Source organism: Zootermopsis nevadensis, unplaced genomic scaffold, assembly GCF_977971745.1.
Source record: "Zootermopsis nevadensis isolate Lab colony 2312 unplaced genomic scaffold, Znev_1.0 Znev_ptg000068l, whole genome shotgun sequence".
NCBI classification, from domain to species: domain Eukaryota; kingdom Metazoa; phylum Arthropoda; class Insecta; order Blattodea; family Termopsidae; genus Zootermopsis; species Zootermopsis nevadensis.
In genome coordinates this window covers 3,642,178-3,660,012 of record NW_028259199.1, presented here as the reverse complement: position 1 = coordinate 3,660,012, position 17,835 = coordinate 3,642,178, and the positions used below count along the sequence as shown (strand labels likewise).

Genomic DNA, 17,835 nt, shown 5'->3' with positions numbered 1-17,835 from the left:
CTACGACCACCGAAACGTTAGTAAAATCTACCTGGGTACACAGCTCAACAACCCAGAAGACAGAAATCTTCATGCTCACCGCTGTGAAAACTTCAAATATCGCCCTTAAGATGGAGGCAGTATGACCCTCGAAACGTTGGTTGACATCGACCAGACTACACAGCACAACAACCCAGAAGACAGAAATCTTCATACTCATCGCCCTGAAGATGGAGGCAGTATGACCTCCGAAACGTTGGTTGACATCTACCAGACTACACAGCGTAACAACCGAGAAGATATAAATCTTCATACTCACCACTGTGAAAACTTCAAATATCGCCCTGAAGATGGAGGCACTACGACCACCGAAACGTTAGTAAAAATCTACCTGGGTACACAGCGCAACATCCCAGAAGACAGAAATCTTCATGCTCACCGCTGTGAAAACTTCAAATATCGCCCTTAAGATGGAGGCAGTATGACCCTCGAAACGTTGGTTGACATCGACCAGACTACACAGCACAACAACCCAGAAGACAGAAATCTTAATACTCACCGCTGTCAAAACTTTAAATATCGCCCTGAAGATGGAGGCAGTGTGACCTTCAAAATGTTAGTAAAGATATACCTGACTACACAGCTCAGCATCCCAGAAGACAGGAATCTTCATTCTCACCGCTGAGAAAACGTCAAATATCGCCCTGAAGATGGAGGCAGTATGGCCCCCGAAGCGTTGGTTGACATCGACCAGACTACACAGCGCTACATCCCAGAAGACAGAAATCTTCATTAAAATATATAATAAAATACAGGTCAATACACAAAACTTTATTAGGATGTTAAAATTTAAATGTTAAAATTTTAAATTTTAAATTTGCGCTATTCATCTCTATAAGGATGTTACATTTGAGCGCTTTCATTCATTTTCCACAACATGTTTCGCTGTAATACATCATCTTCAGGTGTTGTTGTTTAAAACTATTTTATATTTCAATGAATGAATAATGAATTATTGAAAGGCATGCATTGAAATATAAAATAGTTTTACACAACAACACCTGAAGATGATGTATTACATCGAAACATGTTGTGGAAAATGAATGAAAGTGCTCAAATGTAACATCCTTATAGAGATGAATAGCGCAAATTTAAAATTTAAAATTTTAACATTTAAATTTTAACATCCTAATAAAGTTTTGTGTATTGACCTGTATTTTATTATATATTTTAATCAAAAACACAAACATGACGCATGTAAACCTTGAAAGAAATCTTCATACTCAGCGCTGAGAAAACTTCAAATATCGTCCTGAAGATGGAGGCAGTGTGACCTCCGAAACGTTGTTAAACATCTACCAGACTACACAGCGCTACATCCCAGAAGACAGAAATCTTCATACTAAGCGCTGAGAAAACTTCAAATATCGCCCTGAAGATGGAGGCAGTGTGACCTCCGAACTTTACCTTTAAACCCTTTAAATCGAATGGTAAGTATACGTACCACCTGCTCCAACAATCAGTAAGACTTTGTTTTTATGGGTTTTGTGTGGTTCTCGCCGTAATCAGAGGTCAATTCCTTAAACAGCGTCAACCAGTTGATCTCTGTAATGGTGAAGAGTTGTGTTTTCTTCGCGGTAAGGACTGGATCCTTAAATATCATTCAAGGATTCATTTTCTAAGAGCATTCTGACATTCCTTTCAATCCATGAATGTACTTCAAATTCGCTACTTTTATAGAATTAAATTCTTCAAGATTATCATCATTTCCCTTCAACTGTTTACTGAGCCTGAGTTCAGTGTTATTCATGGAACAGGGCGCCATACCCTAAGCCAGATCAGTCCACTCCACACCATGTACGTTTAACGATGTCTGAATTGCGTGGAGTTCTACTCTCACGCCTTTATGGAGTGCGCTTTAGGCTGAGAGCTAAGTTTTTAATATTATCATTAATCAGTGCGTGGCTTGCGTTACGCAGTGGTGTTAAGACATCGCGAAGAATGACGTATTCTCCTTTAGAACCCTCGAGCGTCTGCTCTGGCTAAAATTTGTTTCCTTCTCTCTGGGCTTGAGGAGTTATGAAACTATGACAACTGAGAAATGTAAAGGGGAGAATAAAATTAAAATTAACCCTAAAGAAGTAGGATGTAAGCATGTGGCCCCATGGAGAGATCTCATGAACCTCTAAATTCCATAAAAGACTGGGAATTTCTTGACCTGGTCTCAAGGACTCCACTTGTCTCATTCAAAGAACATATGAACCCTGACATCTTACAGGAACATAAATTAGATTTATTGAAATCCATGGAATAATGTAGTGTACAGTATAGCTCCTACTACAGTGTACAAATGAAAGGAAGGAGGTGGGGTTGAAGATACAAAATAAATGTTCCCCAGTGAATTTCAAACCTCTCTGGCAAATAGAAGTCTCTTCGGGAAATCAAAGATCAATACCTCAAATCACTGTTTTGATTAAAGGTACAGTAAATATAGCCTCCAGCTCATTTTATGATTTGAAACATTTTATATCCTCACTTAAATAATAACAGAGTTGGGATCAAAAGTAATTCATTAAGAACAATAATAAAGACGAATTTGCCAGACTTTAAATGGCAAAGCGTGATAACTCGCCTAAGTCAAAAGCAGGAACATTTAAATAAATATTATAAAACCCACGTGATAACTGCCAGCAAAGGTCTTTAAGAATTGTTTTCCAATCCATATGAAATGGTTCTTTAACCATGCTCAAATTCGCACGAGTTACTTATCAGCAGTGGGTAAAACAATTTCGAGATGATGGAACCACCACCCTAGCAAAGAAAACAAATGCTGCCAACACAACAACTCTCTGAAAGCGACAACAGATGAGCAGAAACGTCAGATACTCGGCCGCCATCTTTCGCGTCGGTCTACTTGATCATTGATCACATGTAGCAAAAACAATTGTAGGCAGTCACTGCAATATGTCGTTGCCATGGCCGTGTCCAGTTAGGTTATGTATGGCCAGGTCATTATAATTATCTTTATTTCTCTTTATTATTCGTACGTTTAGCTGCTTTGTGATTCATATTTTCATTCTGTGTCTGTGTGTGTTGTAATTTCAAAGTCTTAAGATAGTATAATTGCGTTGTATTGTGAATCAAATATTAAATTAATTATTCGGTTTTGTCCGTCTAATCACAATTATATTTAAAATTTACAAATAAGATAATTAAAATATCATTTTATGTCCCACATCGAATAATCGATTTACATTTGGAACATTTTTACATGTTTCGGTTTCATCGAACCATCTTCAAGTGTAAAATTATATCGACAAACTTAAAACTCGATTACAATTTCGATATAATTTTACACCTGAAGATGGTTCGATGAAACCGAAACATGTTGTAAAAATGTTCCAAATGTAAATCGATTATTCGATGTGGAACATAAAATGATATTTTAATTATCTTATTTGTAAATTTTAAATATAATTGTGATTAGACGGACAAAACCGAATAATTAATTCAAAGTCTTAAATTTAGACAGCTATGTTTCAAACAGTTGTGTGGTTAGTGCACATTCCCAGTTTCACTGTAAATTTATTCAAGATCCAACATTTGATGTCTTCTTCAGTGTTTCAACATCTTGTGCGTAATGTGTAGATCTATTTGTTAGCTTATCATTTCTCTAGGTGAATACTTTGTCTCGTATTATGTGAAATTTATATAATAGTACGAATTTTACTTTATAATATATATTGTATTATTATTATTATTTTTATTATGACTTTTTCCACATCTATCGTCATCTGACTGTCTTATGGATCCATGAAATGTAAATAAATTATTATTATTATAGGAATTACTGTGCGTGATAAGTCCCTATAACTTGCATGTCACTTTGATGATGTTCACATGGCTTAAGTACACTTCTGCCATTACAATAATTTCATACAAATAGAATAGCATTAAGGTACGCCACAATATAGTCAATAAAAATATACTCTGCCACATTTCTTGATTGTGCCTTACGGAACGAACATAATTAATTTAAACTGTGTCCAGTCTGAATTAGTATCTTATACGAAGTGTTCAAACGTAGAGCTTGGATGAAAATGTAATGGTTTAAAGAAAAACGTCCATATATGGGGATTAAATGTAAGATGCTGGTATATGAGGCTGTGTACCTTGGCATTAGTGCAGTTGAGCAATGGAAGGTTAATGAGTTTCATAAAGGTGCACAACATGATAACAGTTTTATGTTCTGAAAATTAAGTGAAGAATTATCATGAGATACCATTTTGTCCTGAAAATAATTAGTATAAATTTTCAGGCATGCAGTGTTCTAATTCTGAAGTCCTGAAATTATGATATCAGAAGTCTGCAAGTTTCAGTCTGGAATCTGCCAGTGTAAGGACTCTCTCCTGTTTTGTGTGTTTGGTGCACAAGAAATGTGCTATCTAACAGAATTATGTTTAATTCATAATTTTACAGCAGGAAATTGATATGATCAAAGTAGAAAATAATATGGATGTTCTGAGTGAAGAAGATCCCATTGGTATCAACACTGACGAGGTTTACATACCATCGACATTTTCTGTAAAGAATTTTGAACCGGAAGTAAGCATTGCTGTTAGCTTTCATTTGCATGAAATGGTTACAATGAAACAACTTTTCTTCAGCTTAATAATGTTGCAGTTTTGTGCTCTGAACTGGATCACAGGTTCGAAGTGAATAGTCTATTGATTATCTTCACCTACTAAGTGATAACAATCGGACATAGTCGTAAAGAATGTCTGTTCCATTTCATGTAATGGGAGGGAATAGCATTGACTGATACATGTGTGGTGGTTCTACAGAACTGCACAGATTCACCGAAAGATGTACCTGGTTCAGATAGTGAGACGTGTCACGATGGAAATCAGGTCGTCGGTATAAACACAGAGGATGTCACAGATATATAAGTTGAGAAACACTCTGTGCCAGTAACACAGGTTGTCTTATTTTCACTGCCGAGAACATTTTTTACAAGTACACAAAGTCACTTTTGTAGGATCTGAGTTTTTCACAGAGGTGAGTCTGATGATGACTGTCTTCTAGGTTGTAGCACCGTGTAGTCTGGTAGAAGTTTACCAGCGTTTCAGAGCTCCTTGCTGCCTCCGTCGTCAGGGCGATGAGTTGGTAACCTGTCAGATTACACGGTGCTACAACCCAGAAGACGGCCATCTTCAAACACACTATTGAGTTTTTCATCTGTTGTTCTGTCTGTCCATCCAGAGCAAATGACCCACTTCTGGTGAATAGATTTTGAAGAGTGCTTTCCAAAATGTGTTCAGTGGATTATGTTTTGTTGCACATTGCTTATAGAGTACTAGTTTCAATCAGTCTTTAATTTAGGAAAGTAATTAAATATTGAGTAGATTATGAAATGTTTTAAACAGTGTTATAACCACAAGAACATTGTGTTTCTTCATCCCCTCCATTAACCCTTTGAAACCAAAGCTCATCTGAATAATTTTGAAGAATTCATTCCGTACCACAAAGAAAGCACAACTCTTCAACATTACAAAGATCAGCTGGTTAGGTTAGGTTAGGTTAGTTAGATTAGGTTAGGTTAAGTTAGGTTAGGTTAAGTTAGGTTAGTTAGGTTAAGTTAGGTTAGGTTAAGTTAGGTTAGATTAAGTTAGGTTAGGTTAGTTTAGGTTAGGTTAAGTTAGGTTAGATTAAGTTAGGTTAGGTTAGGTAAAGTTAGGTTAGGGTAAGGAAATAATTGCTGTTTGTTAAAGTAGGTGGCGCATGTAGTTACAAATGGGCTTTAAAGGGTTAAGCATTGTTTTGATAGCACATCCTGCAACTGAACATAGTTTTCAGGACAGTAGACTGATCGACACCCATTTCTTCAATACCTGTTGGAAATCTTGGGTCTGCAGAAGACTAACATCTGTAAGTATAATAATGACAACTGGTAGATGGGAACAGAACCAATATTCAAAACATTGTTTATATCAAATATAATTCAGACAACACACAATGTCCAGATTGTATCATCAGTCTGCTACTGTCATCATTGCTTAGAGAATCATCAGTTGTCCTGTTATAGACCCAGAACAGTAATGATAACTCTATCCTGCTGTGTAGGTACATAGCGTAACAAAGTTATGAAGTTCGATCTGCCAACATTCATAGATTCTGAAAATGGATCTGCAGTAAGTGACACTGATATTAGGGTAAGCTGAGTTACCAGACTGCACTTACAGTGAATCTTGCCTAGGATGATGAACCGTGTGGTTTAGTCTTTCCACTGGAATGAGGACTGTCTGTCTGTATGAGGTAGCCCTCTAGTGGCCTTTCCATCAACTTTGAGTTACAACTGACCAGATGGTCAATCCTTTACTGTCCTGTAATTTCCTCTTTCGATGGCTTGACATTCCTTTGCCTGGTCCTGGTGGACCATCTTACAGGATGGGGTTGTTAATGGTTGCGTTGCTGCAAGCAGCCTCTTTGTGGGTGGCTGGCGTGGAGTGACACGCCATCATATATTGTGGGGGGGGGGGGGGGTCTACATAACTGGGATTAAAGTTATGATGTACAGTTTTTGCTAGTAAGCCTTTATTGTAATTTTGTATAGTGGAGGTATATTGAAGGGAGAAATTATTTCCAAGTTGTTTGTATCATGTTTCAGTTGTAAATCTGTGTAACTGTATTTATTTTGGTTTTCCCTGGTAATTGTTGTCGTTGGTCCACCGCGAGCCGTAGTTGCGTTGTCTGTGCCTGTGAACTTTAACGGTGCGTGGGCTAAATACTCGATGATGATCTCTTGAGGTTGAGGCACGTTTGGGATTAGTGTCCCTTCAAGTGTAAACAGTTTTGTTTGTATGTATTATTTTATATTTCAATACAAGGTTTTAAGACTCTGAAATGCTGGTAAACTTCTACCAGATTACACAGCAAAACATCTGAAAAGGCAGTTATGTTTATTTAAGCTGATTTTGTGAAAATATATTAACAAGAGTAGCAACACTATATGCTGTTAGTCAAAATCCATCAAGACAACTGCATAACCTCACTTCCTGATACTTAAGTTCCCACACACAAATTAATTTAACTTCTTGTGTGCCAGTTTTTCTAACAAAATCTGACTGGGTCAAGAGAACTTCAGTTTGGACATTACGGCATGGAATAAGAATCTGGGAAGATGTGGCATAAGTGACATTTGCAAGTCTTCCATGCACTGGAGACACAATGCCCCTGAACCTTGTTCCTACCAGGCTGTCATTCAGGAGTCCAACCGATGCATATTGAACTCAGACCTGACAAACTAAATGCATTAGCACATTTACAATATCTCGATAATTTTATAACCTAGCATTCATGTTATGTAAATTCTTCATGTACCACACAGAATTAACAGTTTAAACTAATATGGAGGCCCATGATTCTTGCAATATTTATAAAACACACCTTCCACTAAATTCTGGTCATGTGATGGGGTTTGGTAAGTAAAGTAAAGTTTGTCCTGCTATACGCCATGTAGGCGCTTGGGTGGAGAGACGGTATAGCTCCTCTCTTCCTTGACCTCGGCACTAGATGGGGGGTGTGTGGTCAGCATCACGCTCCGGTCGGCTTTACCTCCGGGAAAGGACCCCCGGTACCCATTGTAGAGGAGGCTGGGTGGACCCCAGAGGCTAGAGGAAAAATCCTCTGCCCCCGTCGGGGATCGAACCCCGGTCGTCCAGCCCGTAGCTAGTCACTATACTGACTGAGCTATCCAAAAAAACATAATTATCACCTTGGTTTCAGACTCATTCTTTCTCCTCTTCATGTTATGTTCATCCAGAAATTTTTTCTCATTTCTTTAACAGAGTCCTCTGAGTGAACATCAACCTTTACACAGTGGAGAGAGTCCATATGCATGTAATGTGTGCAAAAAATCATTTCGTCAAAATGGTGGTCTCAGGACACATCAAGTCACGCACAGTGGAGAGAGTCCATATGCATGTAATGTGTGCAGTAAATCATTTCACTCAGAGGGGTCATATGAAGAGACATCAAAGTATATATCATTGAGACTGTTCTTATGTGTGATGAATGATCAGTGCATACGTAGTACATAGTATCCTAAATCCTATGACATGTAAGCTATTTTCCTGCCCTGAGATTCTGAATAAATGTCAACTCGTGCAGAGAATATGTTCCGATACTGGAGTAACGTCTTACCTGTTCACACAAAACAGAAGATATATTTGGGGAAAAAAAAAGATTGGCAAAAATAAACAGCTTTAAGGGTTTCAGTGAAAGTTCTGTAAGTTCTTTAGAACTATGAAACTAATATATTCATCTCAGCTTATTTGGCATGCTCTTCCAATCCTCTTTGCCTACTAAATATGAGTAGTTAGCTTAGTCCAGGAATTCTCAAATGATGTTTCATTTCGTTTTATCCTCAGCAGCAACATTTGTATATAGGCTAAGTGAGTATTTGTTTTGTGACTTTTTAATTTCTGTATTCAGTGATAGTTAATAGCAGCAAGTGGTATTGTGTGCCTTACTGAAGGAGTCAGTAATTGTCAACTGAAAACGGTCGTCTTATACCGAAGGGATTAGGAGATGTTACGTACGATGGGGAAAGTGTTATAATTTCCCAGCCCACCACTGACATAACGATGTAAACTAGCAAACAAGTAACAATATTACCTGACGTTGACGTAATCTGACAGAATCCACCAATAAATAGCCTCTGCTGCATGAGTCCCTTGAAACTTGTTTTCTGCAGGAATCAGGGCAAAGCACCACAGAGGTCAAGATGAAAACTGCAAAAAAAAAGTCAAAATTTTTTAGCACGAAAAAATTTGTTTCAAAACTGCGAAATTAATCAGGTATAAAAAACAATTTTACAACGTACTGTGACAAATCTATCTCATCTGACCTCAACAAGATCCACAAATGTTAAAGCATCCATTCCAGACAATCACCGCTGAATACCACAGTCGAGCTATAAGAAACAGGATTCATTTTTGATGCAACACTAATTCATTCAAAACATAACAGAAAAATCTTAATAACAGACTCCATGCAGCAGAGTTCTTGACAGTCATCAAGGAATTCCCAGTCTTTCATTGAACCCTAAGTTTCATTATCATGTTCACAGCTTGAGACACTCGAATCAAATACACACACTTTAGAAATCTCGAAAAAAGACTTTTAAAACAAATGCTAGGTCGGAGAAAACATAACATTAATCTATTTTAAGGGATATATTTTGTTTCATTTACGATTCATTAAGGTTACAAGAACAAGAAATAAAATTCTAGCTGGAATATTGCATGGAAGCGAGCACGCGGAAAATTTCCACTTAAAGCCGTCGTGCACAGTTAATCTACAAAATTTTTATAAACAAGGTTATACGAGAAATTCAGATTACACATCATGATATAAACTTAAATATTGCTCACAAATCAAACTGTGCGAAACACGAAGTATTTAAACATACCATAATCTTCTTTCCTTTATACTCCAACATAATACACGATCGCCCAACCTCCTGACCGGCTCCCCTGAAAAAGAAGTGAGGTTAGGATCGAATATTTCCGAAAAACCAATATTATTCTAACTTATAGCTAGTGTAAGATAACAGCATTAACATACAAAGGACGTACTTGGGACTCGGGCTTTCTTTTAGTCGACATATTTCGCCTTACGTTTCAAACCAACAACGTAGAACACACAATTTACAAACTCAATTGCTCAATGCAAAATGGGCATACAGTACAGAGTATAGAAGTTCGTAAACAATCACGAGGTACTGTAACCTGTACGAAAGACTTTCTAATGGAACGTCTGAAGAAAATCTACTCCCTCCCAAACCTGCTCCACAGTCCAGGTATTTCTTCTTTCAATTGTATGCTTTTCTTGACTGTTACGAAATGTATATGTTAATCTCTGTGTACAGAAAACCACTTTACAGCAGTTCTTATATTATGAGAAGAACACCAGATTCATAAGGAACCACTAAAGTAGACTCATGATGTAATTTATGTTCTTGACAACCAAATACGGTGCTTATGCAATTACAATCGCGGTGCCCGAATTTATAACTTGTGTTGGGCAAGGCCGTGGTTTAGGCAACACGGAGTTTTCCTCCGTGGCATCCCAACAATTACTCACAGAACAACAACACAGAAGAAGGCAATGGCAAACCACTTCTGGATCATCTGCCAAGAACGTATATGAACAGGTCCCAGTCCGAGAAAAGGAAGGAAGGATCCTGTTCATATGGACCTGTCGTCAGACAGAACACTAAATAATAATAAGATGAGGTGGTCTAGCGGTTAGAACTCTGGCCTTGTAATCCTGGGGTCTCGGGTTCGAATTTATAACTTGTGTTGGGCAAGGCCATGGTCTAGGCAACACGGAGTTTTCCTCTGTGGCATCCCAACAATTACTCCATTCACACACAGAAGAAGGCAATGGCAAACCACTTCTGGATCATCTGCCAAGAACGTATATGAACAGGTCCCAGTCCGAGAAAAGGAAGGAAGGATCCTGTTCATATGGACCTGTCGTCAGACAGAACACTACAAATAAAATACAGACGGATTAAAACAAATAATTAATATAATATTCACAATATGACGCAATTACACTATCTTATCAGACGTACGCCGCTTTCGCACTACGAAAACTCTTTTATAGAAGCTTAGCAGCAAAGAGACGTGAAAACTAAGCGAAAGGATTCATAATTCATATGACAGCCAAACAGAGGATGCGTGATATTAAAATATGACGAGAATCGAACTCGAGCCGGAGAGAAGGAAAATACGTCCCCGTGACAGAATCTAAAAATGTGAAAATCAGCGCTTCTTGTGTCTACGTGCTCTTTCGGTCGACTCTCAAGAGTCCATGTGCGTTGTTTGATCTTAGTTTACGAAAAAGATCAAGATGGCTGCCTCCATCATCAAGGCGATGAGATTCAAGGTCAACATAATTTAACCTCGCCCTGGATATCTATATTAACGTCTATACTTGAGCTTAACACACGCGGTTCAATTTGTTTGTACGAATGATTTATCATTTATTGGTTTCATTGACATAGAAATGTTAATTTTCACCGGAATTAATTTCATCCTGACTAGAGTAATTTTGTTGCTACTCTGTGCTGTGTAATCTGAGCACTTACGTGAATTAAGAATAAGCAACGAATCCGATTAGTTTAATTTCATGTTAATATTTTTGCTGTTTCTAAATGATTACAATAAACTTTCAGCCCTTCTCAACTCTTTAAATCCCAGTGGTAAATGTATATACCATCTGCTTTAATAATAACTATCTTAATTTTGTATTTATGGATATCATATGATTCTCACTTTAACCCTTTGAAGCCGAAGATCGTCTGAATATTATTTAAGAATTCAGTCCGTACCGCGAAGAAAACACTACACCTCACCATTACGAAAATCAGCTGGTTAACCCTTTGAAGCCGAAGATCGTCTGAATATTATTTACGAATCCAGACCGTACCGCGAAGAAAACACTTCACCTCACCATTAGAAGTCGAATCAGGCGGTACCACGTAAGATTTAACAAAAGAACATCCCGGTCAAAGCCTTAAACATAAAAATAAACTTTGTGGGATTTGAGGTTCTGACGGAGTTGGGTTGTCAAGCCTCTGGGGCTTGTTGGTAGATACCAATGTTTCGGAGGATCTGTTGCTTCTATCCGCAGGTCTGAAGAACTGTGAGCCCAAGCCCACATGGTGTCCAAACTCTTCTGTTATTTACCTGTACTCCGATCTTAATCTGTATGTGACAGGATTTAATCTTGTACGATGGACAGATACATCTTTCAGCTCTGTGTATGTGGACGATACTTTTTGGCTTCATCCACACACGTGCTTAATTCTCTAGCTAAGATTACAGATGCTTACAAATAAGAGAAATTCAGACCTCGGTTTATTTTATTTAATTGTTTTATTTTTTATATTCGACTTTAATGACTTTGACTGCAAGATAAACCAGTTACGCGGGAGCAGCGTGTTCGAGATTCAATAATACGTGAGGATGATGTTCATGCCCTGATCCGGGTAGAGAATCTGCCGTGTCAGATGGTTCTTGAATTATTATTTCCTGCTCGATGGAAACCCCGAACAGTTTGAAGCCCAAAATTTGTCGAAATAATATTCAAGAACGCAGTCTGTACCAGGAATGAAAGACAACACTTCACAGTTAAAAAGAGATCGGTAGTTAATGACAGTTTGTTACGAGAATCGAGAATATATATTTAAAGTTTTAAAATACATGATAGATCTGTTTTGTGTGAATTTCGGGGAAAAATATTAATGGGAGTCTATCAGCACGTTCAGTAGCCATAAATTGTAAGTGATTTATAGAAGTTTGTATTGTTCAATAAACCAGTTTCTGTGTATGGGCTTGTACACTTTTCTCTGATCCTTAATGTCAAAGCTCCTAAGGTATATTAGGTTTCCCATATTTTTCATTCAACATTTCAAGCTTTCGAGGCTCTTTAAGGTTTGATAATTGTGTTGGTTAATCAGAGCACTTGAAATACATTGTTTCTGTGTTCTAGTACCATAATGTCAGAAGAGATATAGTACATTGATCTGAATCATTAAAACAGAGATTCCTTTGAAACACAGGGAGTCAGAATGATGTTCATAAGAACATAAAACATGCTGATGATAGGAAACTTAAAACTGTTTGTCCACTTGGGTGCGAGCAGTGGTTGTCAGCTGACGTGCCACTGAGAGAAACGGACTTGTCTCCGGGAGAGCTGCGCCTAGATGCTACGTGTGTCGAGGGAGCGGGTCCCGGCTGGGAACCGGGGCCCTTGGCTAAAGGTTTCAGCGCGGTGGGGTGACCTTTAGTGGGGAGCGGTGCCGAGGAATCCAAACTTCTAACTCCCCAGAGACTAATCTTTCTCTGCCCTCCCAGCGCCTGGCCCAGAAGAGGAATGCCTTCTCGACACCAGGACATGATCAATCTGATTGACCACTCCCATACTTGGTACCTTCCAAACAAAGGACAAGTTTCTGAAGTGTCCTTCGAGCCTTATCTTGCACATTCTGTCTCCTAAAGGCTCGAAACCCTGCCACGTCCATCCCATACTTCAGCGCCTCCGTCATCATTTGGCCACGGTCAGTGTCGCGGTTCGCTTCCGAGTCCGTGAACGTTTGCCAGGGTCCATTACCAAAATGATCCATCCGAGGCTCTTTTGAGAGTATCCTAACAGTAATCGTTTTCCGGGGTGGGGTTGTTATAACCCCAAGCCCCAACCTGGAGGACCAGGGTATCGCTCTTAGTCTGGCGCATCTCCTTAGACCTGTCCGGCTTGGGTGACCCTACCATGAGCCGAAGCTCCGGCCGGCATAGCCCTTTCACACGTGAGCTGAAGTGACTGCTAGAGATAGAAATCCCAGCAAAACGCATTGGACCCTTTCAGACGAGAGCCGCGGTGAACCTGTGCGAGCGGCTTATGGCGGGGAGAGTCTCGCCTGCCCTTTCACACACGCAAAGGAACTTGAATTTGTAGGAAAAGAGGTGGTTAGAGCAAAAATTTTAATAGTAAACGTACCTACGGAACAAGTCAGCGATTTTAAGTACTAAATTAGTCCGTTCCTTAGCTATCTTCAATGCTTTCTTGTAAACGTGACTATTTCTATGTTCCTGCAATCCACACTGAACAATATCTGTATGTTGGTACTCGTGTAAATCTAAGCCGCTGTTCAAAGTCTTGTAGCACCGATGTGAGATGTTCATCCTGGAAAGATAACATAACTTGTTACCAGTTTTTCCCCCAGCTACCAAATATGACACTACGTCTCATCCAGTTCTATTGATTTGTAACTTAAAATACAAATGAAAAGGGAAAAATACAAGAGCCGAGAGGGTTTACAATGATCCGAGCTGTGCAATAAACAAATCATACTGTCGTCTACATAGGGATTTTAATTCTGTTATTATAATCATCGCTTTTCCAATTTCCATTAAGGAGTGTTGACAACTTAATATATTTCACTAAAATAATTAACACTTTAAAATAAGCACGGTACGCTTCCATGATAAGAGAAATAATCTAAAATACTTCATCCAAGTATAAAAAGTAATCAAGTATATCAAACTGCTTACATGAATATGAAATATATCTTAGTGCGAAACAATTTATATTTCACAGAATTTATTACAAACTTTTCTCGACTTACTGCGAGCAGGCAACAATTTTTTTAATAGTGGCCAGGCTCATCACTGCGTAATATCAGTCGGACTACATTTTTTCAGTCCCAAACTTTAGGGACAAACATAACCTTAGATACCCACAAATGCTCAGGTAGAATAGAAGAAATTTAATGAACAAATCAAAATTATTGTTCTCTGGCCAGAATACATTCTGTAATTAATTAGTCTTTATGGAAATATTATCTAAAAATTATACCGCTTCGACTGATTTAATTGAATGAGTTATGAAAATAATTATCGATAGTAAAAAGCATGAAAGTCCATGTTTAAATAAGCAACTTTTATTTTTGTATTATTATCATTCTTATGTCCCACTACACGCCATGTAGGCACTTGGCGTTAACCTTGACACTAGATAGGGGCAGGCAGCCCTCGGAGGAGGAAAAACCCTTTGTCCATGTTGGGGATCAAATCTATACTGACTCAGCTACCCCAGATCCCCTTTCTATCAATGAAGATTATTAATTATAAACAAGTCTGTAGTGTATCGTCCCAGCGAATTATGTTCATTCTGTGTGTGAAAGTGATGGGTAGGAATAACCAAATGTGTCTGTAGTCTTAAGTAAATGCCTGGAATTATAGGGTAGCATGCAGAATTTAAATCCAGTTATATTTTTTTCCCCTTAAAATCCATCTGCTACGTGTCGAGCTGAATCCTACCTTCAATGTGTCTATTCCTCATATTCACGGCGATTCAAATTCAGTAGATTTAAGAATACGCATGTAAAAGTGCCAGTGTAATTTACAAACCTTCTTTTTCTTTATCTGACAGCTCACGTTTTACGTAGTATAAAAGTAAGTCATGGATCCCATACTCATTCCGCTCGGACACTGCAAGCGATTTCTTAATAAACTCACTCGTCATATTTATTTCGTGGCCAAAGATTTCCCAGCACCTGCAATAAGTATAAATTTGTAAAATGAACAAACACGATTAAATCCACGTTTACGGATCACTAATTTGTGTCTGTAAGCGTATACTGTTATTCAAATCAACCAAAATTCAAATTGATTTAATTATTATAATGCAATTTAAATTGTAGTTAATAAATAAACTACAATACTGTAACAAGACACAGCAGCAATTATTCATATATATATATTTTAACTCTTAATGACAAGAAATGCAGTAGAATCTTATGATCTGTCACACCTGATATACTTAAATATAAAACAGCTTTAAATCAAGTTCAAAATTCAGTCTGAAAATTACATGTTAATGACAATAAACAAAGAATAATGACTTAACCTCAATTTTGATATTCACGTCCTCAACAAAGAGAGCAAAGTCCTGATAGTAGCATTTCATTTCATCTGGCAAGTTCTCTATACAAAGTCCAATTGCACCTGCTATGCCATTCTCTTGAGAAATACTACATTTTATTTAAATTTCTGGAACATGAAAATTTGAAACTGTTCCCATACGTGGGCACCTCTAGTGACAGGATACATATTCAAATGTCTGCACAAATACTACATATCTGTTCCTTCATTTCAGTAAATTCTGATGACAACTGTGAAATTGTAGACACATTTCTTGGAATACCCCCCAAAAGAATATAACAGGGTAAGCCTGAGAGACTTCACCAACCCTTCTGGAGTAACAAAGGAACTGACGCCAATGGCACATGGCAGAAGGGGTGGAGATCTGACTTGTTGAAACCTTTCAAATTTCATTCTGTATCATCTTCAAACAACTACCAGAAATAAACACATCATATTTTCTTGTGGAGTAACGTTCTGTAACTTCGATATAATTGTCGATGGTGAAACAAATGAAATATATCGTAACAAATGTATACTTTCACTGGTCTTATTAAAAGAAAAATGGTTTTCAGATCACGCCATACAGTATTTATAAGGAACATATTCAAAATGTAAACAAACTGATATTAAAGTGATAATTAGATATGTGCACAGGTCCAATTTGTTTTAACTCAAACCCAAATACTTAAGTAAGATGACAAACTTAAAATTCGTCAATCAAAATAAGAATCAATCTCGTTTCGTATTAACAGGCGTAACACTGTTGACATATAAGATATACGATTTGTGGAAGTAAGGAGAACCTAAGATACTCAGGTTAATACGCAAACAATTTTTTGTTGTTGCGAAGTGTTGCGAAAGAAAATCACCTATCTACAATATTTATTTTTTCATAATTACAAAACCAAAACTAATGCAACATGCATTTGTTTTGAACTCACCTTCAATTAAGTGCAATTTTTCCCTCTTCTGTGGCCCTTTCCTCAGCAAGGATCACTTCCTCTGAAAACACAGACCACAATCTTGCATTTTGGAAAACAAAATTGAATTTTCAAAGCGGAAATTAAGATGAGATTGACCGAAATTATTGCCATGACAGTAAATTTCTCTTCTATGCCACCATAAATGAGAAACATTTTGATTTACTTTCTTATTTATAGTAAATCTTTCAACTGATTTTTCCTAGCCCTGGTATTAGATCTGAAGATAACAAATTCGCCTCGTGTATGTACGTTAAATGAATTATTTGAAATAAGAGCAGTAAGAGGTGCAGAGGTAAAATAGTTTCACTGGTTATTAATATCTGTTACGTGACGTGTATATATGAAATTGTTTTCTTATTTGTCATTCAGATTGTTCCATCAGTGGAAGTAAATTTAGAAATCCTTCAGGCATTTCTGTTGCTCAAAGAAACGAACAGAGCGGAACAACAGGGGAATCCCTAAATTGGGTAGGAGAAATAACAGACCTGCATATTTTATTGTTTTATTTTGATGTCAGAAAGATAAATGAGAGGCAAAAATGACACAAGATCATGTTATAGACGGTACAGGAGCATTTTCACAGTCAGTGTAAATGAAAAATATGTAAGATGTGGTTTTATCCTGCTCTTTGATTCCATTCCATTAAAAGCGTGACAAATTTTAAATATTTGGGAGCAACGATAATAAATCGGAATGATATGAGGAAATCAGGAGGCGACTATATTCTGGAAATGCTCGACAATTTTCAGTTCGAAATATTTCGACTTCCCGTCTGATTTCTGAGAAACTAAAGATCAATATATACAAAACAATAATTTTGCCCGTTGTCTCTCTCTCTAAGGGAGGAACATAGATTGCAGGTGTCTGAGAAATTATAATTATGAAATTAATATAGTGCAAGCCATTTTTGAAAGAAGTCCTATTCCTTTACTTGTGGGACCATATCCATCAAACATTTGCTCCATGGCAGTTCACATTTTACGGTAATGTTTCATGCAGTAATCGAAACCCAAAAACTATTGCCCCCCCCCCCCCCCCCCCAACAAAGCATTCAATCATGTGAATGTAACACAAACAGTTTTATCTTTGGTGACTCTGTTAAATACCTCGTCCATCTACTGGCATCTCTGCATCATTATGTTGTTTCTACATTGTTCATAGATGGCAGGATGAGCACTTCGCAATTGATATACGATCTGTGGTTGGTAATCCGTCTTCTATCGTCAATCATTGACCGGTGTTTGCTATAATCTGCAAAGAAGTTTTAGACGAGAGCGGCTGGCATAAATGTACGTAAGGTAAGTAATTTGTGTTTAAATGCCCTCCTCAATTGGCCTGATTCTTTTAACCTTCCTTGTTTTAGTTCATATGTGCTA

The 17,835-nt window shown here is 37.7% G+C and overlaps 1 protein-coding gene across 6 annotated transcripts in view; it reads right to left on the bottom strand.

Annotated features, from left to right (window-relative positions):
- Window positions 1–3,849: 3,849 nt before the first annotated feature.
- Window positions 3,850–17,835, bottom strand: part of LOC147871082 (structural maintenance of chromosomes protein 6-like) — a 47,326-nt gene continuing 33,340 nt past the window's right edge. Inside the window, exons 14-20 of one of the 6 annotated variants that reach the window (XR_015532832.1) lie at window positions 17,566–17,710; window positions 16,418–16,478; window positions 14,961–15,106; window positions 13,549–13,734; window positions 9,452–9,515; window positions 8,656–8,771; window positions 3,850–5,905 (exon numbers count right to left, since the gene is read on the bottom strand). The gene's annotated coding sequence lies outside the window, so the exon portion shown is untranslated. Of the gene's footprint in view, window positions 5,906–5,960; window positions 7,729–8,655; window positions 8,772–9,451; window positions 9,516–13,548; window positions 13,735–14,960; window positions 15,107–16,417; window positions 16,479–17,565; window positions 17,711–17,835 lie in introns of those variants that run through there. The other 5 variants (XR_015532827.1, XR_015532828.1, XR_015532830.1 and 2 more) reach the window with 5 other exon arrangements.